This window comes from Rattus rattus, chromosome 11 (genome assembly GCF_011064425.1).
Source record: "Rattus rattus isolate New Zealand chromosome 11, Rrattus_CSIRO_v1, whole genome shotgun sequence".
Lineage (NCBI taxonomy): Eukaryota > Metazoa > Chordata > Mammalia > Rodentia > Muridae > Rattus > Rattus rattus.
In genome coordinates this window covers 52,355,327-52,377,491 of record NC_046164.1, presented here as the reverse complement: position 1 = coordinate 52,377,491, position 22,165 = coordinate 52,355,327, and positions in this window count along the sequence as shown.

Here is a 22,165-nt window from a genome sequence, read left to right as displayed (position 1 = left end):
TATTTGAAAAGGGTGTGTTTGCAGTTCATTCCATTGTAGAGTGCAAGCGCTGTAAGATCTGGTGGCTTGGCTGCCCAATTTGTGACTGTGTCCTTTATTTAGGATGGCCCAGTATATGAAAGACACCTCATAATCATGTGTCAATCAAATATCTGAAACTTTAAGGCACACAGTCTTAATCAGATCTCTTTTTTTCCTCTCTAGAATGAAACTCAGCTCCAAGTTGCCTTGCAAGGCAGGCATGGGTAAAAAAATCATAAAGACAAACAGAGAAATTTGAAACAAACCAAAAAAGCAAAATACAAGACTAAACAAAACCTGCAGAGCTGGACAGCAAAATGAATAAGAATAAAATTTAAGTGATTTTACAGGTCAATGTTCAGAAGCAAAGCATAAATATTAAGGCAGAAATCCATTTGAGGAATGTGAAAGAGGTAGACGTAGGTTCAAAAGCTTTCAACTGCAGACTCAATTGAGACATCAGGGGAGGCAGAGGACCCACACCTCCTGGCACTACAAATGAGCCTGGGCATTGGAAACATTTAGTTTAGATTAATGCAGATTTTCCGTCTTCTACCATGTGACCCCAGTGAGTCACACAGTCCAAGGTTCATTCTCCTCTGCTGATGCCTTAGGTCAGGCCACTGTCACCAGATACATTACAAGGGATTATTCATAAGCAACAAAAACCTGTCACTTCTAGCGCTGGAAGCTAGAGAGTCCAAGACTGGGGTGCTGGCAGATCTGTTGTCTGGTGGGAGTCCCTTTTGACTTCATAGGTGTGCTGGAGCTGTGCTCTCACGTGGGGTAAGGAGTGAGGGTATCTCTCAGGCCTCTTAACATTTATTTATTTATTTCATGTATGTGAGTACACTGTAGCTGTCTTCAGACACACCAGAGGAAGCCATCAGATCCCATTACAGATGGTTGGGAGCCACCATGTGGTTGCTGGGAATTGAACTCAGGACCTCCAGAAGAGTAGTCAGAGCTCTTAACCACTGAGCCATCTGAATAATCCTCGGGCCTCTTTTTGCAGAACATTAATTCTATTCTTGACAGGAGAACCCTATTGATTTGTTCTTGGTCCAGAGGCCCTCATGTCTTAATACTACCTACAACAGAGTTAGATTCTTCTAAAGCTTTAAAAATATTTGTTTTCTTATTCATTTGTTTGTTTATTCTGTGAGTTCATGCACATGTGTGAGTACATGCATGCCGCAGTGTGTGAGGAGGAGGTCAGAGGACGACATGTGGTACCTGGCTCTTTCCTTCTGCCATGCAGGTCCTGGGGATCCCACTCAGACTGTCAGGATCAGCACCAAGAACCCTTATCTGCTGGGACATCTTGCCTATCTAAGGATTAGATTTGAACATGGATTCTAAGGGGCACATTCAGATCACCATGGCTAAAAGTATATCTAGATAATTCTGATTTAGAGCTTAAAGGTGATTGATGGGTAAGGATCCCACACTCTTTCTGATTCTTACTAAGAGTCCAGAGCTGCTCCTTTTATTTAAGCATTTTCTGTTCATGAGCAGAGAGCTCACAAGGAAAGCTGCCTTGCTTCCCTCTGAGACTAGGTTGCTCCTGAAATCAAAGAAGGAGTGGAGGTCTGCATAGAAATATAGCAACAACCTGCATGGAATAGTCTGTATGTTCCTATCCCTTACTACTAAGTACTTGGGTTTTTAGGGAACTCCCTACATCTGGAATGGAGAAGAATGAATTAGAATTAAGCCTCGGACCCAGCAGATGCAGTTCTATACACAGGGCTTGTCTGGGGCTCTTTCATATCCATGTGTACATTCACCCTCCTCTCTACACTCTTTTACTGAGACACTCAGCTCATGTTCATGCTCTCTCCTGGAGCAAATCCTTCACAGCAGATGTCTGTTCCACTCATTGTTATGGATGTATCATGGTCTCCCCAAATCTACAGTTAAAGTCCTAGCTCTGATTCAACTATATTTGGAGCTAGGCCCTTGAAAGGAGTAATTACTGTTAATTGAGCTCATTAGAGTCAGACTTAATCTGGTAGGAATGGTGTCTTCATAAGGAGAAAAGAGATGTGAGCTTTTGGGAGCTTTTTCAAGCTTCTCTGCTCACATAAGACGAAGTGAGAGTGCAGCATATTCAAACCGAAGAGGAGAGAGAATCCAGGAGAAACCGTAACAGCACGACCTTGGGTTTCTACCTTGCAAAGTTTGGATAAACAGCTTTCTGTTGTTTAGGGCATCCTGTCTGTTGAGCTTTAGCAGACTATATTTATCTATTGTGACTATGAACATACCTTTCCTGACTTTATCCCAGTGTTTCCTTCCTACTATTCGAGAGCTTGAACTGTTTCCCCGCTCCAGATGTTAATTTGATTCCCCAATTAGGTAAGCTCATATGAGATGTGGAGGGTTGAGGTGTAGGAAGGAACTTGTCCAGATGTTGCAAGTGAAATGAGTGCAGTCCGGAGGGTTTTCCTACCGAAGACTGTAGTGCCTGGTTCCCAGCTATGAGTGTCCTGGAGGCTCCGGGACAGTGGTTCATTAGAAGGCAATTAAGCAGGGTGTCCTCAAACTCAACAGTTCTTCCTGGTGGCCACCCACCCCATCCTCCCATTGCTGGTGGCAGAAGTAGCAGCTGCCTTGGTAGGCCACTTTGGGAGGAGGGGGGCTTCAAGACATCAGTTCCAGATGGGGTCTAGAACTTGCTGAGCTCTTCCAACTATTTTGTTCTAAGTGTTTAAACAGCCTTTCCCACATGTTCTTTTGTTTAAAAAGTGACATCTGGTTTTTGCAGATGAACTGTAACAAACACATTCTTATCTGCCTGTGGCATTGAGCACAATGTTTGGGACATAAAAAAGATTAAGAAAGATTTATTGTGGATGTTTCCACTGGTGGTTTTCAATCAACGTACCACTATCAGATAGGAACCTAATATTGATCACTGAGCTAGACTAACTTCCCGGCCTCTGAATTTGTATCATTTTCTCTCAGCGATCCAAATACTCACACAAATTTGGAAAGTACTGGTTCGAACCTTCTCTGAGACCTGTGAAGAATGAGACATACTATGAAGCACTTGAGGTTCAGAGCCTCGGATTATTTTCCTAATAATCTAATAAGGCATGAAATCCATTTTAGAGATGAGAAAACCGAAGCACACAGGCCTTAGAAAAGTACCTAAGATCACACAATTAGTGAATAGGAGATTTTTATATCTAACTTTATGAGCACAAGCCACAAGCTCATGACTCACAAACTCTTCTATTTGCACGATTTCCCACTTGTAGTGTCTAAGCCGGAATTTTTTCAAGTTTAAACTTAATTCTTTAAATATTTTTTACTTACTAATACCATAATATTTCTGGCCAAGTCATTAATGTGCTAAAGACAGGAAATGGACTCAGCTCCTGTCTGTCCAGGGAAGTAATAGTGGCTTGAGTAAACACATGTATACTTCAAAGCCTAGTGAGATTTATTCAAGTCGAGGAATGGACTGAGGAAATAATTGCTCTCAGACACAGAATCGTCATGTTCCAAGTTCTATTATTATCTTTGAAGTGGGGATGCCAGCAGTGACCCTGGGTCTATCCATTTATGGGAGAAAGTATTATGAATTTTCAAGAAGAATAGGAGGAAATACTGTTACTTAGCTGCAGAATCCCACACTCTTTTTCTTACTAATCATGTTTCTAACATTTTAAAGATTGAATCTCTAAGTTTAATAAAATTCCATTATCCTCTAATATTTAGAAATTAATAATGTAGAGTCATATCCAGCTCTGTAGCAGAAAACTTGTGTGGTCTCCCTTTTTTATCTGATCCCATCCTCAAGGGATCGCAAAGATCTCTCTCACCCTTCCTTCCCCCAACTCATCCCGTTATCCCAGCCTCCAACACCAGCAGGCATTCACTGAGACCTTACCAGTTAAGCAGAGAAGGGAAGTGGGTAAGCAAATGAAGACCCTCATCACTGTCTCCTCCCCTACAAATCCAGTCTCCCAGTCTCATCCCCAGTGCTACTACAGAACATGAGCCGCAGCCTCCTTCACCCCTGCCCACCGTTTCCTGTGGACCCCAGGGGTATCCCTCTTAATCCTCCACCTGACTCAATTACTTTATCCCAGCCCCAAGCCTGGTAGCAGTCACCTTCTGTCACCCAAAGACAGCTTTTCCCAGCACAACAAGTAATCTGAAGGCAGACCCATACCTCTCCTGATGCTCCTGAGATTCACCCCCACCCCTACCTTCATTGTGGGCCTATTGTGGACCTATTGTGGGCATATAGGTACTGACAGAGAAGCACTAAGAGACCCAGGAATGTTAATCCTCAATGGAGGGATAAAATCAAATACCTGCATCCCATCCAGAAAGCTGAGAGTGAAGGTTGTTTACAACTTGGTTAACCTTTTGCTATCTGAGGGGACAGAACTCCTCCAAATTCCCTAGAATGATTATCCCAGACTTCTGCCTCTAGACCATTATCCATCTTTAGAGGAGATGTCATGAGTACTTTATGACCTGTTGCCTTCTATGCTATCAGTCAGAACCCCATTAAATTCTAAGCCTTTTAGCTATAGAGCTCACCCTCACATAACATGTACCTTGTAAAAGAGTTTCTATGTAGTCACACCTTAAGCTTTTTTGTGTAACTGAAATTGGATTGATTGGACTGACTGTTGCCTGGAAACCTTTTCTCAAATTGTACTGTGTTTTAAATACACTGACAATGAACCACCTGGCATTAGACTTCCCAGAGTATGATCCAGGTTGACTAAGTTAATTTACACAGGGTCACAGGGTTTTCATTCTTATCTCTTTGTAAGATTTGTTTCCTCCCACGGATACCTTCATAGAACTATAATCACTAGTGAAACAGAAGTAGTCATTAAAAGTTTTCCAACCAGTGGGTTGGGGATTTAGCTCAGTGGTAGAGCGCTTGCCTAGGAAGCGCAAGGCCCTGGGTTCGATCCCCAGCTCCAAAAAAAAAAAAAAAAAAAAACCAAAAAAAAAAAAAAGTTTTCCAACCGAAAGAAGCCAGAAGGTTTTAGCATAGAATTCAAACAGACTTTCAAAGAAGAGTCAATGCCAATACTCCTTAAATTATTCCACAAAATAGAAACAGAAGAAACATTGCCCAATTCACTTTATGAGGCCACAGTTACCCTCATATCCAAATGATATAAAGATTCAACATATAAACAAAATTATAGATAATTTCCCTGATGAACATAGACGTAAAATACTTAATAGAACTGTAGAACTAGAGTTTCATAAAAGTTACTCATTGTCAGAGTCCGAATGTGCAGAACTAGAGTTTCATGAAGGTTGCTCATTGTCAGAGTCCGGATGTGCAGGGCCGGACGTGCCTGAGGGAGAGCCAGAGATAGGACTTGCCAAACCAGCTATCAGCCCCAAGGACATTGACCATCTGTAGCCACCCCCTCCCCTTCCTTCACCCCCCTGAGTGAGATGAGCCACCCTACCTGCCTGCCGAGCTGCTAGAGAGCATGTACTCCTTGCTGATGTAATTTCACGCCGAAAGTAACTGTGCACCATTTGAATTGACCAATCATGTGTAACCTCGCGAATGCCCCTAACCTCCCCTATATAAACCCCCGAGTTTGGAAGCTCGGGGTCGATTCCTCTGTCTCCTGTGTGAGATACGTGTCGACCCGGGATCCCGAGTCGACCCGGGATCTCGTTAATAAAGCTACCTCTTGCTTTTACATCAAGAATGGCTACTGGTGATTCCTGGGGGCACCCCACCCCGCGATCGGAGCGAGAGATGCAGCTCCCCGTTTTGGGGTTCGCTCTTTCAGAACACTTGCAAACTAAATCCAAGAACACACCAAAATTTCACCCACCATGATCAATAGGCTTATCCCAGAGATGTAGGGATGCTTAAATATAAAAGAAGTCAATAAATATTATCCGCCATATAAACAAACTGAAAGACAAAAAAAAAAAAAAAAATCACATGATCATCTATCTCTTTAGCTGCAGAAAAGCCTTTGACAAAATTTAACACTCCTTTATGATAAAAGTCTTGGAGACATTAGGGATACAAGGAACATATCTAAACATGATAAAGGCATTTTATAACAAGCTCATAGCCAATATAAAATTAAATGGAGAGAAACTCAAAATAATTCTACTAAAATCAGGAACAAGACAATGTCCACTCTCTCCATATCTATTCATTATAACATTCAGCGTCTTAGCTTAATAGGACAACTGAAGAAGACCAAGGGGATACAAATTGGAAAGGAAGAAATCCAAACATTGTCATTTGCAGATGATATGATAGCATACATAAGTGATCCTAAAAATTCCTATAGTTGATAAACGCTTGCAGCAAGGTTGCTGGACACAAGGTTAACTAAAAAACAAAAACAAAAACAAACACCCTCAGTAGTCCTCTTATGTACAAATGACAGATTGAGAAAGAAATCAGGAAAGCAACATTTTTTACAATAGCCTCAAACAATATAAAATATCATGCGGGGTTACGCTACCCAAGCAAGTGAAAGACTTGTATGACAAAACATCAGGTCTTTGAAGAAAGAAATGGAAGATATCAGAAGATGGAAAGATCTTTCATGTCCATGAATTGGTAGGATTAACATATTAAAAATGGCCTTCCAACCAAAAAAATCAATTTACGGATTCAATGAAATTCTCATTGAATCCTAATTCCAACACAATTTTTCAGAGATCTTGAAAGAACAATTCTCAACTTCATATGGAAAAACAAAACAACAACAACAACAAAAAAAACAGGATAGCTAAAACAATCTTCAACAATGAAAGAACTACTGGAGGTTTCCCTATTTCCAATTTCAAGTTGTACTACAGAACTATACTAATAAAAGTCTGCATGGTATTGGCATAAAACAGACATCTTTACCAATGAGATTGAATTGGAGACCTAAACATAAGTACACACACACACACACACACACACACACACACACACACACACACACACACACACACACACACACACACACACATTCAGGCACCTGATTGTTGATAAGGAAGCCAGAAATAAATACTGGAAGATAGAAAGCATCTTCAACAGATGGTACTGGTCAAACTAGATGTCTGTATGAAGAAAAATGCAAATAGATCCATGCTTATCACCCTGCACAAAACTCAATTCCAAGGGGTATCATAAAGCTAGATTGATACTGATAGAAGAGAAAGTGGTGAACAGCCTTGAATGCATTGGCACAAGAGATGGATTTCTGGATAGAAAGAACATCAATAGCATAGGCACTAAGATCAACAATTAATAAACAGAATTTCATGAAATTGAGAAGCTTCTATAAGGCAAAGGACATATCAACCTGACAAAGTGGCAGCCTAGAGAATGGGAAAGCTCTTTTTTTTAAAACTAACTCCCCATTTGATAGAGGACTAATATCCAAAATATATAGAGAACTCAAGAAACTAGACATCAATAAACCAAATAATCCAATTAAAAAGGGTGTACAGATCTAAACAGAGGGTTCTCAATAGAGGAAACTCAAATGGCCGAGAAACCCTTCAATAAATGTTCATCATCCTTGGTTATCAGGGAAATTTATTTTAGGTAGGGCTTCACTGCTGTGAGGAAACACCATGATCATGACAATTCTTATACAGAAGAACATTTAGTCAGGGCTGGTTTACAGTTTCAGAGACAGTTCATAATCATCCTGGTGGGAAGCATGGCATTGTGTAGGCAGCCGTGGTGCTAGAAGAGCTGAGAGTGCCACATCTTGATCCTCAGGCAGCAGAAAGAGACTGTGTGCCACAATGGGCATAGCTTGGGCATTGGAGACCTCAAAATCTGTCCCCACATTGACACACTTCCTCCAACAAGACCATACCTACCTACTCTTCCTAACAGTCTACTCCTTACAGACCAAGCATTCAAATACATAAATCTATGGGGCCATACCTATCACAAAATGCAAGTCAAGACTATTTTGAGAATGTCAGAATTACTAAGATTAATAACATGAGTGACAGCTCATGCTGGTGAGGATGTGGAGCAAGAGGAATGCTCCTTTATTGCTGGTGGGGGGTGCAAACTTGTATGGCCTCTATGGAAATCAATATGGCATTTCCTCAGAAAGCTGGGACTCTATCTACCTCAAGATCAAGCTATACCACACTTGGGCATATACCCAAAGGCTGTGCTATCCTACCACACAGACACTGCTCAATCATATTCATTGTGTCTTTATTCGTAACAGAAAGAACGTGGAACCAATCTAGATGTCCCTCAACAGAAGAATGGACAAAGAACACGTGGTACATTTACATAATGAAGTATTACTCAGCTACTGAAAAAAAAAAGACATCATGGAATTTGCAGGCAAATGGATCAAACTAGGAAAAGAAAATCATCCTGCGTGAGCTAACCAAACCCAGAAAGATAAAAATGGTATGTATTCACTTACAAGTGGAAATCAGCCATTACAGAAATGATAACCGTTACAATTTGTAAACTCAGCAAGATTAGGTAAAGAGGAGGGGTCTGGGGTGTGTGTGTGTGCATGGATCTCCCTGGCAGGGGAAAATAGAAAAGATTTTATAGGCAGCCTGGGTGTAGGAGGGATGAGGGCATGAGAGGGATCAGGTGTGTGGGAGATATGGTGGAGGAGGAGAGTGAGGGAAAGACAGCTGGAGTTGGAGGACATTTGATGGGTAGTGTGGAACCCTAGTGCAGTGGAAACTTCCTGGAATGTATAAAGGTGATCTTAGTGAAGATTTCTAGCAATGGGGGATATGGAGTCTCAACAGGGCATCTCTCCTCACCAGTCAAGTCTTCCAGTGGTAGAACTGGGTTGCATTTAGTTGAGTTGTTGGCCAGGGGTGTCCCATGGAAATTCTCAAATGATCCAGGCTGAGGCTAAGTCAAAGAGTTGCTCTCTACAAATGGACAATGGGGACTCATTGCTAAGGACAACATCCACACAACTCACTGAACTCAAAGAAATTGAGTTGGTGCCTACATGGAGCCCTAACCCCTATGTTCTAGTCTCTTTGGTGTGTGAAGGTTCGCTGCAGACTGCCAAAGGAGAAATGTGTGGTAACTTCATTGTACTTTTAGACAAATTATCTAATTTTAAATGTTGGCATCTTAATCTGTCAACAATGAGAAACAATAGCTCTCAACTTGTGAGGATGTCAATGGTTAAATAAAACAGCATCACATCTTCTTCCTTTGCACTCTTGAAATGAAAAATGCATGCAAACAAATGAGTCATCAGCCAGGCACACGTTGCAAGATGCACATTCCAGGAGAGTGGAAAATTGCTGTACAAATTTTCAGCAAACTCAGTTGTGATCCTAGAATTGAGCCTACATCGCATTGTGTGACTTACATGATTCTCTGAATTCCACCCTTGGAAAAATATATTTCACTGTTGCTGAAGGAAAATGAAAAAAATTTAGCTTTTCAAATTTGCTATGACAGCTAACATTTCAGGAATGTAGAGAATCTTAACATTGATTAACAATTTTATAGCTTTACTCATATCCTGAATAACATGGAATGTATTTTTGACATTCTCATTTCCTGTCTTTTCTTTTTTTCATGTTATCCAGTGAAGTGGTTCCAGCAAGTGAGTCTGTTAAGATGGAATCATTTATTTGTATGATGTAGTTTTCTAGAAACACTGTTTTAAAGTGTTGCCAGCACGATTGGACATTAAATAATGTCATCAAACAAATACAAATGCTTAGATTGAATTACCCCTGGTGAATTCTGGCTTTCCCTCTTTCTCCCCTGGGGATTACAGTTTGATTTATTTTTCCACATTTCGTTTCTCATAACAAAAGTGCAATTTGGCACATATTTTGTGTTTAGTTCCATAATTAAAATGTGTTTTGTTTGGGGGAATCTGGAGACAGTCTTACATCTTGACTGAGGCACAATGGACCACTGGATACAGATGCTTGTAGACAGCATCTTGAATAGACCCTGTGCCCAACTCTAGTGGTTAGCCCAAAGCATGGAGTCTCACTCAACAGAGTAACAGTAGATGGAAGAATGGAGCAATACAGAGAAGACCCAAAAAGCACCTGGAAACCAAAACAACATACAAGTGTTGTAGAGATATCAGGGAGATGACTCCAGGGAAATTGTGACTAAGACATGGTAGATTAAAGGGTCATATCATGATCATGGAGACCTGTGGCAGTTTATTACTATGTGCCTCTGTGGTAAGGCTAGTGCACAAGTTTCTTAATCACTAATCCAGATGTTGCTGTGAGACTTAAGGAATGCTTTTGATCAGCTGATTTTAGATGGACCTCTTCCTTCCATCATGTGAGGGTCTCCAAGCCAAGTCAAGAAGAAAAGATTCTGTGTCAGGATTGTAACATAGAAATTCTTTCTGAGTTTGTAGCCTGCTGGTCTGTATTCATTTTAGACTCAAGACTGTAATATTGTCTTAGTTGGAGTTTCCTTTGCTAAGACACCATGACCATAGCAACTCTTATAAAAGTGAACATTTAATTGGGTCTGGCTTATAGTTTCAGAGGTTCAGTCCATTATCATCATGGTAGGATGCATGGAATCATGCAAGCAGACTTGGGGAGGAAGTACCTGAGGGTCCTACATCTTGATCTGAAGTTGGCCGGGAGAAGACTGTTCTCTTCTGCACTGGGTGGAACTTGAGTATTAGGAGCTCACCTACACAGTGCCACACTTCCTCCAACAAGGTCACACCTCCTAATAGTAGCATTTCTCATGGGCCAAGTATATTCAAACCACCACAAGTATCAATTCCCACTTTGAGTTATGCCACCCCCAACTGTGTGAATCAAATTCTCAAATATTCATCTTCTCTCATCCCCTCCCTTCTTTTCATCCTCTCCCTCCATATTCTTCTTCATTGGCTCTTGGTAATAAGGCTAGATTCACATCTCTTAGCAATTTTCCTTCTCTATTGCTGGGTTTAGAAGATCCTGTTGAGCTGGAATGTCATACATCTCCAAGAACCCACCAATCTTCACCCTGAAGGAAATTGGAGATGGTTGCATTTTTCTTCAACCAGAAATCCTTAAGAATACTACCCTACCAGCTACTATATAGGGTTATGTCCATAAAACTGACAGTGAAGTAAGAACTTATATATGAATGGGACAGTGGAAGTGATTGCAGGAAACACTAATAGTGGAACACGGAGGGGAGAGAGGGAAAGGGAAGGTGGAAGTAAATGGGTAGGCATAGGGTTGTAGGACCGCTTCTGTTGTACCACTGGATACAGCAACTTGGGGAGGTGGAACTCTTGACTGTGCTTATCCCAGGCTGCTACAGGGGCAGGTACTGGGCTGTGGGTGCTGGGGAAAGTGCAGTCTGAAATGTGGGAAAGCTGGAGTTGATTGGAGGGTTCCTGGGCCTGCAAATAAGGCTGGAGCCATGGGATTCTCAGACCCTTGGTTATTGAGGCACTGAGTTGGGACAGGGGGAAAAGAGGAGCTCAGACTTGTTACATGGGGGTTGCCCTTGGCTTGGTGACAGCAGGCTTGGCAGCAGCAGGCTTGATGGCTGTTGTGACTGGGCATGCAGAGAGGCCTTCTAGGGTAGATGAGTCTGCAAGTCTGTAGAAGAAGGCCTTCTTGGTTCACCATGGCAGATCCCGATGAAAAGAGGCAGTCCACGGTTCTGAACAGTTTATTGTCATAGCCGAAAAAATGGATGTGTAAAGCCATACCCTACTTCTCAGGGTGGGTCTGAGATTAAATAACTTTTGTAGGGAAGAATATCTGGAAAGGGAAGCTTATTGGCTAAGCCCTCTGGGCCTCTAGGTACTTCATTAACATGAAGAACTCAGTTTTGAGGCCATGTGACCATGGGCCACATCTCTTTTATGTGAGAAGCATGGTACATGTTCCAAGTCAGGAGTCTGGCAGGGAGCTGGGCGTCACCTAAGCCTCAGGTATTGTGCCCACTGAGTCTCTGGATCTTGCCCTGCTCTACTTTACCAACCTTCCTGGCATGGCTTTACATCCCACAGGTAGGGTCTAGATGAGGATCACTGAGATAAATGACAGTGGGATGTCTGAGAGACTATGCAGTAGGGTTATGTATTTATTAGCTGGGTGTTAGGGGGATACTAGAACCCAAGGACTGCAATGGTGCATTGATTTTAGGAATGCTGCATTATTCATATGTTTTTCACATCACAGGAATAAACACATGCAATGGAGTACAGTCTTTGTGAATTTTTAGCAAAAAAAAAAAAGCAAGATAATTCATGGAAATTTTGCACCAAGAATCATTGTTTTTTTTTATTACAGTCTTTCTCTTTTTACCCCCCTCTCTTTTGTATAATAAACATTTAATTCAATTTTTGATCAACCAAATTTCTTTTTTTACCCAAGTCTTGTTCCATACCCTGTACCAAATTTGTTTCAGGGTCAAGTCCTGGTAGGAGATTTTGGTCCTTGCTCCAGGGCCTCTCCTAAGGGCATCTTTGATGTGGTTGTGCTTAATCTACCCAAGGGTCCTGCTCCTGATTACTGGGTCTTGGATGTTTCTAGTTCTATAAGCTTACCCTAATTTCTTATCTGCAAACGTAGGAACAGCTAGTGAATGTCCATGATGAATTCAAAGATGCCCAATTGTACTCTTCAATGTAACCTCAAGGGCGAATACTCTAGTCACATTATTCTTTACACATGCACTTGTCTTGTACATATTGTTACACATTCAAGAACACTGGCAGTGTGCATACACCAAGAGGGCAGGTGGTATGTAAGTTTCCAAGGAAACAGTAAAGAGAAGCACATATAAAATAAGAAAAGACAAGGAAAGATAAATATCTAGAATTAAAATGTGTGAATGTGCAAGGGGAAGTTTGGTGTGACAAGTAAACAGAGTTGTGCTTAGAGAACCAAGGAGGCAATGAGCTAGGAAATCTTGTTCTACCATCAGCTCTGCCTGCAGGAAGGGACCTGAGAAACTAGGGTCTCTCTCTCTCTCTCTCTCTCTCTCTCTCTCTCTCTCTCTCTCTCTCTCTCAGTCTCATTAACCAGTAAATTCCCTTTGCTCCAAATAGAGCAAATTGTGTTCCTAAAGGTCATTCTCATTTTTAGGACCAAAGAAAATCACTGAGAATTCTAGTAGAGTGGCTTCCAATTATAGGGAGGAATTGGATGGAAGTAATTTACAAACTATTTCGTTCTCAAGTCACCAGGCCTGATCTATTTTTTAAAATTCCATTTGCAAATATTCTCCTCTTGTTATTTAGTCTCATACCATATTTTCTTTTTCTAAAATTGGATATTTTTTATTTATTTACACTTCAAATATTATCCCTTTACCGGTTTCCTGAACATAACCCCCTATCCCATCCCACCTACCCCTTCTTCAATGAGTGTGTTTCCCCATCCACTCACCCACCCCATTCTGCCTCCCCCTCCGACAATAACCTATGCTGTGGGTGGGGATGTCCAGCTTTGGCAGGATCAAGGGCTTTTCCTCCCATTGGTGCCCACCAAGGCCATCCTCTACTACATGTGGAGTTGGAGCCATGGGTCTGTTCATGTGTACTCTTTGGATGGTGGTTTAGTCCCTGGGAGCTCTGGTTGGTTGGTATTGTTCTTTTTTTAATTTTTTTTATTAACTTGAGTATTTCTTATTTACATTTCGAGTGTTATTCCCTTTCCCGGTTGACGGGCCAACATCCCTCTAACCCCTCCCGCTCCCCTTCTTTATGGGTGTTCCCCTCCCCATCCTCCCCCCATTGCCGCCCTCCCCCGAATGATCACGTTCACTGGGGTTCAGTCTTAGCAGGACCCAGGGCTTCCCCTTCCACTGGTGCTCTTACTAGGATATTCAATGCTACCTATGAGGTCAGAGTCCAGGGTCAGTCCATGTATAGTCTTTAGGTAGTGGCTTAGTCCCTGGAAGCTCTGGTTGCTTGGCATTGTTGTTCATATGGTGTCTCGAGCCCCTTCAAGCTTTCCAGTTCTTTCTCTGATTCCTTCAACGGGGGTCCTATTTTCAGTTCAGTGGTTTGCTGCTGGCATTCGCCTCTGTATTTGCTGTACTCTCGCTGTGTCTCTCAGGAGAGATCTACATCCGGCTCCTGTCGGCCTGCACTTCTTTGCTTCCTCCATCTTGTCTAATTGGGTGGCTGTATATGTATGGGCCACATGTGGGGCAGGCTCTGAATGGGTGTTCCTTCTGTGTCTGTTTTTTTTTTTTTTTTTCCGGAGCTGGGGACCGAACCCAGGGCCTTGGGCTTCCTAGGCAAGCGCTCTACCACTGAGCTAAATCCCCAACCCCCTGTGTCTGTTTTAATCTTTGCCTCTCTATTCCCTGCCAAGGGTATTCTTGTTCCCCTTTTAAAGAAGGAGTGAAGCATTCACATTTTGATCATCCGTCTTGAGTTTCATTTGTTCTAGGCATCTAGGGTAATTCAAGCATTTGGGCTAATAGCCACTTATCAATGAGTGCATACCATGTGTGTTTTTCTGTGATTGGGTTACCTCACTCAGGATGATATTTTCCAGTTCCAACCATTTGCCTATGAATTTCATAAAGTCATTGTTTTTGATAGCTGAGTAATATTCCATTGTGTAGATGTACCACATTTTCTGTATCCATTCCTCTGTTGAAGGGCATCTGGATTCTTTCCAGCTTCTGGCTATTGTAAATAAGGCTGCTATGAACATAGTGGAGCATGTGTCCTTGTTATATGTTGAAGCATATTTTGGGTATATGCCAAGGTTATAGTTATAACTATAAGGTTATAGTTGGATCCTTAGGTAGTACTATGTCCAATTTTCTGAGGAACCTCCAGACTGATTTCCAGAGTGGTTGTACCAGCTTGAAATCCTGCCAACAATGGAGGAGTGTTCCTCTTTCTCCACATCCTCTCCAGCACCTGCAGCTTTGTCTAGTCCCTGATTTTAGTGGGGTTGTTGGTTTGATGTTGGCTACTTTTTTGCTGTATATTGCTTTTACTATGTTTAGGTATGGGCCTTGAATTCCTGATCTTTCTAAAAAAATTTTAACATGAATGGGTGTTGAATTTTATCAAGTGTTTTCTCAGCATCTAATGAGGTGATCATGTGGTTTTTTGCTTTGAGTTTGTTTACACAGTGAATTACATTGATGGATTTCTGTATATTGAACCATCTCTGCATTTCTGGGATGAAGCCTATTTGATTATGATGGATGATCATTTTGATGTATTCTTGGATTAGGTTTGCGAGAATTTTATTGAGTATTTGCATCAATATTCATAAAGGAAATTGACCTGAAGTTCTTTTTCTTTGTTGGGTCTTTGTATGGTTTAGGTGTAAGTATAATTGTGGCTTCATAGAAGGAATTGGGTAGTGTTCCTTCTGTTTCTATTTTGTGGAATAGTTTGGAGAGTATTGGTATTAGGTTTTCTATGAAGGTCTGATAGAATTCTGCACTAAACTCATCCTGGTCCTGGGCTTTTTTTGGTTGGGAGATTTAATGAATGCTTTTACTTCTTTAGGAGTTATGGGACTATTTAGATGGTTCATCTGATCCTGATTTTACTTTGATACCTGGTATCTGTCTAAAAAATTGTTCACTTCATCCAAAATTTCCAGGTTTGTTGAATATATGCTTTTGTAGTAGGATCTGATGGTTTTTTCAATTTCCTCTGATTCTGTTTTTATGTCTCCCCTTTCATTTCTGATTTTGTTAATTTAGGTACTGTCTCTGTGCCCTCTGTTTCGTCTTGCTAAGAGTTTATCTATCTTGTTGATTTTCTCAAAGAACCAGCTCCTGGTTTTGTTGATTCTTTGTATAAATTTTTTGTTTCTACTTGGTTGATTTCAGCTCTGAGTTTGATTATTTCCTGCCTTCTAATCCTCTTGAGTGTATTTGATTCTTTTTGTTCTTGAGCTTTTAGGTGTGTTGTCCAGCTGTTACTGCATGTTCTCCATGTTCTCTCCAGTTTCTTTTTTGGAGGCTCTCAGAGCTAAGAGTTTTCCTCTTAGCACTGTTTTCATTGTGTCCCATAAGTTTGGGTATGTTGTGCCTTCATTTTCATTAAATCCTAAAAAGACTTTATTTCTTCCTTGACCAAGTTATCATTGAGTAGAGCATTGTTCAGCTCCCATGTATATATGGGTTTTCTGTAGTTTTTGTTGTTTTTGAAGATCAGTTTTAGTCTATGGAGATCTGATAGAATGTATAGGATTATTTCAATCTTCTTGTATCTGTTGAGGTCTGTTTTGTGACCAATTATATGATCAATTTTGGAGAAGGTACCATGAGGTTTTGAGAAGAAGGCATATTCTTTTGTTTTAGGATGAAATATTCTACAGATATCTGCTAAATCCATCTGTTTCATAACTTCTGCTAGTTTCTCTGTGTCTCTGTTTAGTTTCTGTTTCCATAATCTGTCCATTGATGAGAGTAGGGTGTTGAAATCTCCCACTATTATTGTCTGAGGTGCAATGTACTTTGAGCTTTAGTAAGGTTTCTTTCATGAATGTAGCTGCCCTTGAATTTGGTGTATAGATATTTAGGATTGAGAGTTCATCTTGGTGGATTTTTCCTTTTATGACTATGAAGTGTTCTTACCTTTTTTGATAACTTTTTGTTGAAAGTCAGTTTTATTTGATATTAGAATGACTACTCCATCTTGTTTCTTGGGACCATTTGCTTGGAAATCTTTTCCAGCCTTTTACTCTGAGGTAGTGTCTGTCTTTGTTACTGAGGTGTGTTTCCTGTATGCAGCAAAATTCTGGGTCCTCTTTCCATATCCAGTCTGTTAGTCTATGTCTTTTTATTGGAGAATTGAATACATTGATGTTGAGAGATATTGGGGTCCAATGACTGTTGTTTCCTGTTATTTTTGTTGTTAGAGGTGGAATTATGTTTATGTGGCCATCTTCTTTTGGGTTAGTTGAAATTAGATTACTTTCTTGCTTTTTGTTGGGTGTAGTTTCCCTCCTTCTGTTGGAGTTTTCCATTTATTAACCTTTGTTGGCCTGGATTTGTGGAAAGATATTGTGTACATTTGGTTTTGTCATGGAATATCTTGGTTTCTCCATCTACGTTAATTGAGAGTTTTACTGTATATTGTAGCCTAGGCTGGCATTTAGCCATAGGGTTAGTATGACATCTGTCCAGGATCTTCTGGCTTTCATAGTCTTTGGTGAGACTTCTGGTTTAATTTTGATAGGTCTGCCTTTATATGTTACTTGACCTTTTTCTCTTACTGCTTTTAATATTCTTTCTTTGTTTTGTGCATTTGGTGTTTTGACTATTATGTGACTGGAGGATTTCTTTTCTGGTCCAATCTATTTGGAGTTCTGTAGGCTTCTTGTATGTTTATGGGTCTCTCTCTCTCTCTCTCTCTCTCTCTCTCTCTCTCTCTCTTCTCTCTCTTTTTTTTTTTTAGGTTAGGGAAGTTTTCTTCTATAATTTTGTTGAATACATTTACTGGCCCTTTAAGTTGGGAGACTTCACTCTCTTCTATAGCTATTATCCTTAGGTTTGATCTTCTCGTTGTGTCCTCGATTTCCTGATTGTTTTGGGTTAGGAGCTTTTTGGATTTTCTTTGATGGTTGTGTTAATGTTTTGTATGGCATGTTCTGTCCTTGAGATTCTCTCTTCTATCTTTTATAGTTTGCTGGTAATGTTTGCATTTATGATTCCCGATCTCTTTTCTAGGTTTTCTATCTCTAGGGTTGACTCCCTTTGTATTTTCTTTATTGTTTCTATTTCCATTTTTAGATGATACCAAGGGAAATGCCATATGAATAAATAATTTAGATTTTTATATGAATCATGTGTGAGCAGTCTTGAACCCATATGTTGCCTTTTTAAAAAATTTTATTTAATCTTATTTTACAGTCCAGATTTTATCCTTCTCCTGGTCAACCCTCTGACTGTTTCACATCTCTAACTCCCCATCCTTCCAGACCTCTTGACTCCCTGGGGCCTCCAGAATCTTCAGGGTTAGGTGCATCTTCTCTCACTGAGTCCAGACCAGGCAGTCCTCTGCTGTATGTGTGTCAGGAGCCTTATGTCAGTTGGTATATGCTGCCTGGTTGGTGGTCCAGTGTCTGAGAAATCTCAGGGCTCCATATTATTTGAGACTGCTGGTCTTTCTACAGGGTTGCCCTCCTCCTCAGCTTCTTCCAACTTTTCCCTAATTCAACCACAGGGGTCAGAAGCTACTGTTCATTGGTTGGGTGTAAATGTCTGCATTTGACTTTTTCAACTGCTTGTTGGGTCTTTCATAGGGCAGTCATGAAAGGCCCCTTTTTGTGAGTACTCGATAGCCTCAGTAATAGTGTCAAGCCTTGGGGCCTCCCCTTGAGCTCAATCCCATTTTGGACCTTTTGCTGAACCTCCTTTTCCTCAGGCTCTTCTCCATTTTTGTCCCTGCAGTTCTTTCAGAGAGGAACAAGTATGGGTCAGGATTTTTGACTGTGGGATGGCAACCCCATTCCTCCACTTGATGCCCTGTCTTTCTGCTGGAGGTGGGCTCTACCATTTCCCCCTGCCCATCGTAGGGCATTTCATTTACAGTCCCTCCTTTTGAGTCCTGAGAGTCTCTCACCTCCCAGGTCTCTGGTCCATTCTGGAGGGTCCCCCACACCTCCTACTTCCAGGAGTTGCCTGTTTCCACTCTTTCTGCTGGCGCTTAGGGCTTCAGTTCTGTTCCCCTACCCAATACCAGATCATGTTCTCCTCTTTCCCTCCCTGTCCTTTTCCCACCTAGGCTTCTCCCTCCCTCCCCACTCCTGTGATTGCTTTCTTTTCCCTCCCAAGTGGAATTGAGCCATCCTTTGACTTGTTAACCTTTTTGAGTTATGTGGATTGAATCCTGGGTATTTTGTACTTTTTGGGCTAATATCCATTTATTAATGAGTACATAACAGGTATATCCTTTTGGGTTTGAGTTACCTCACTCGGGATGATATTTTCTAGTTCTATCCATTTGTCTTCAAAGTTCAGGATGTCCTCATTCTTAATAGCTGGGTAGTAATCCCTTGTGAAAATGAACCACATTTTCTGCATCCATTCTTCTGTTGTGGGACATCAAAGTTGTTTCCAGCTCTGGCTATTATATATAAGACTGCTATGAACATAGTGGAGCATGTGCCCTGTGGAATGGTGGAGCACCTTTTGGGTATATACTTAAGAGTGGTATAGTTGGATCTTCAGGTAGATCTATTTCCAATTTTCTGAGGAATCTCCAGATTGGTTTCCAGAGGGGTTGTACTAGTTTGCAGTCCCACCAGCAATGGAGGAGTGTTCCTCTTTTTCCACATCCTCGCTAACATGTCTTCCACCTGAGGTTTTGATCTTAGCTATTCTGATTGATGTAAGGTGGATTCTCAGGGTTGTTTTGATTTGCATTTTTCTGATCATTAAGGAAAGAGGCATAACCCACATCTTTTCAAAAGGTACCACTATTCAGTGCTTTTTACATGTATGCTTGGCAGCTATCCAGTAAGATCCAAACAAAAATCAGAGCATGGCTGAGAACGGTGATGCTTAGGGTTTTATTGCTGTGAAGAGACACTATGATGAAGGAAACTCTTGTAAAGGAAAACATTTAATTGGCTTAGAGGTCCCAATTATTGTCCATTACTGTCATGGTGAGAAGCCTAGTAGTATGCAGGCAGTCATGGTGATAGAGAAGGAGCTGAGAGTTCTACATCTTGATCCAAAGGTAGCAGAAGGAGACTGTACCACACTAGGCACAGCTTGAGCATAGGAGCCCTCAAAACTCAGCCCCAAAGTGGCACACTTTCTCCAACAAGTCTGCACCTCCTAATAGTGCCATTTCCCATGGACCTAGCATTCAGACACTTGAGTCTATGTGGGCCATATCTATTCAAATCACCATAGGTGGGTTGGGCCTAGAGACCCAAATCTGTTGCTTCAGAAATACCACTCTTCTAATTTGAAGGTATTTCAGGGGATGCCTTTCTGTGACTTTTTTACTTATGCCTTTGTTTAGGCAGCTGTAACCACTCAGGTGACATTGGACTCTGTTATTCACATAGTAGGCTGAGTCAGGTTTCACTGTGAAATGTGAAATTAGAACATCTTCCCAGTCTCTACTCATTGTGGGTACAGTAATGATTTTGAATGCAAAGCCCTCTTTTGGAGCCTGGAATTGAGACTTTTCCTCTTCAGTTAACTGTGGAACAGGGCCCGGAATACAGCAAAATGTGCACACACACACACACACACACAGGTGGAAGAATGATGGGGCCTGTCTTTTATTAAAGCTCTTTGCATACTGGCTACATCATCCCCCAGGGACTGAGAATTCCTTGAGAGAAGGGGTAGTTCCTTACTCATCTTTGTATTCTTGCCAGTCTGAAGCAGGTGCTTTGAAAGATCTTGCCAAATTAAATTGGAAAGAGGGAGCAGAGGGCAGTCTGGAATTGAATCACACTCCAGCACACCTGCTTCTATGTCTGTAGGAAACATTTTTTAATGTTACAATTGAGGGTTTATTTTTCTTGTGTATGACTTGAGAATTAAATCTACACCAACTTCTTGACTGTTGCTTTAAGCCTGAACATTGGTCTCTCAGAAACGATTTAAAGCATCTGTCTGTACAAAAACCTAGGCTTGGCCCACTCATATTTCTTGTATGTTTAGTTACTTTCTGTTTCCTGTCAATATTTTGAGGTTTTCCCATAATTATGTCAGTTTTAATATCTTATTAATATTATAATACTAGGTACCCTTTTTCTACAGAATACTCACCAGGATGGGATTTTCTTTCTTTTTAAGGTGGGGAGGCTGAAGTCCTCATGGGGAAGAAAACTCACATAATTCTTAGGGCACACGCTAGGAAGGGAGCTAGAATGTTTTCAGAGTGCAGGAGTCTTGCTTCTTTGCTCCAAGACCCTCCTAAGCCTAAGCAAGCACAGTTACCACTTTCTGTATCATTCCTTTATTTGCCACATCAAAGGAGCATTTACCATGGTTTTTATTTTTTATTGTTCAAAGCCAAGTTGCTTGGAACAGGTTCATGAGCAGGCAGGTCATTGACTTGGAGGGACTACAAAGAATAGAGTTATATTCATCCACAGGTCTGACACACTCTGTGTCAAGGAATAATGTTTTGTAAAGAGACAAAGTACCCTTATCCCTTTCTTGCCTGGCTCCTTTGGAGTTGTTTTCTTGAACCGTGCAGACCAGGTGGATTATCTAGAATCTGTATCTATCTGTATCTATTGTCACGGTATCTCTGTGATGGTGTGACAAATGCCAGGATGTGGGAGTGGTACATAGGTGGCAGGTGTCCAATCTCACGGAATCCCTATTGTCTATCTGCTTTGTCCCTTTCCTATTTAAAATTTAGCTTCTGCATCATAAGTGTTACAATCTTCAGGCCACTGTCAGCAATTCAAGTTAACAGACCCCACTGGAGGCCCATTGAATCAGAACCCGCATTTGATTTAACAAAATCTCCTGTGATTCTTAAGCTCATTAAAGTTTAGTGTAATTAGGCTAAACTAGCCTTTTCAGCATTCTCAGGCTGTTTTCCTGAAATTATTCTCTTGCCTTGCTCCATATATATATATATATATATATATATATATATATATATATTAATCCTTAATTACCCTGGTGATATTATTTTAATGTGTAATTATACCTTAGGGCTTTTGCTGATCTACTATTGCCCTTTAGATTGACATTCAATTAGTTAAATCAGTTACTTCTAAATATAAATATGTTTCATTTATTTCCTTGAGGAAACAAACTGCATTTTATTAAATATTTGTGCTCACACAATTCCTTGTATGTAAATGCTTGCTAAACTGAAAGTTCGACCATGACTAAAAGATGGGATGAACACATAGAAATTTAGATAGTAGTTTCTTAAGACCAGGCCAGACAGGATCTTAGTCATTTTTAAATTAAGAATACTATAAAAAAGTATTAGTAGTGGTTGTTGGTTAATTTGTATATGTAAGGAGACTAATTCTAGAATATGTTTCTAGACTCTAGAACAGCAGTTCACAACCTGTGGGTCCCATGCAACCTCTCTAGGGGTCGAATGACCCTTTCACAGGAGTTGCTTAGGACCATTGAAAAACACATATACTTTATTATGATTCATAACAGTAGCAAAATTACAGTTATGAAGAAGCAACGAAAATAATTTTATGGTTAGGGTTCACC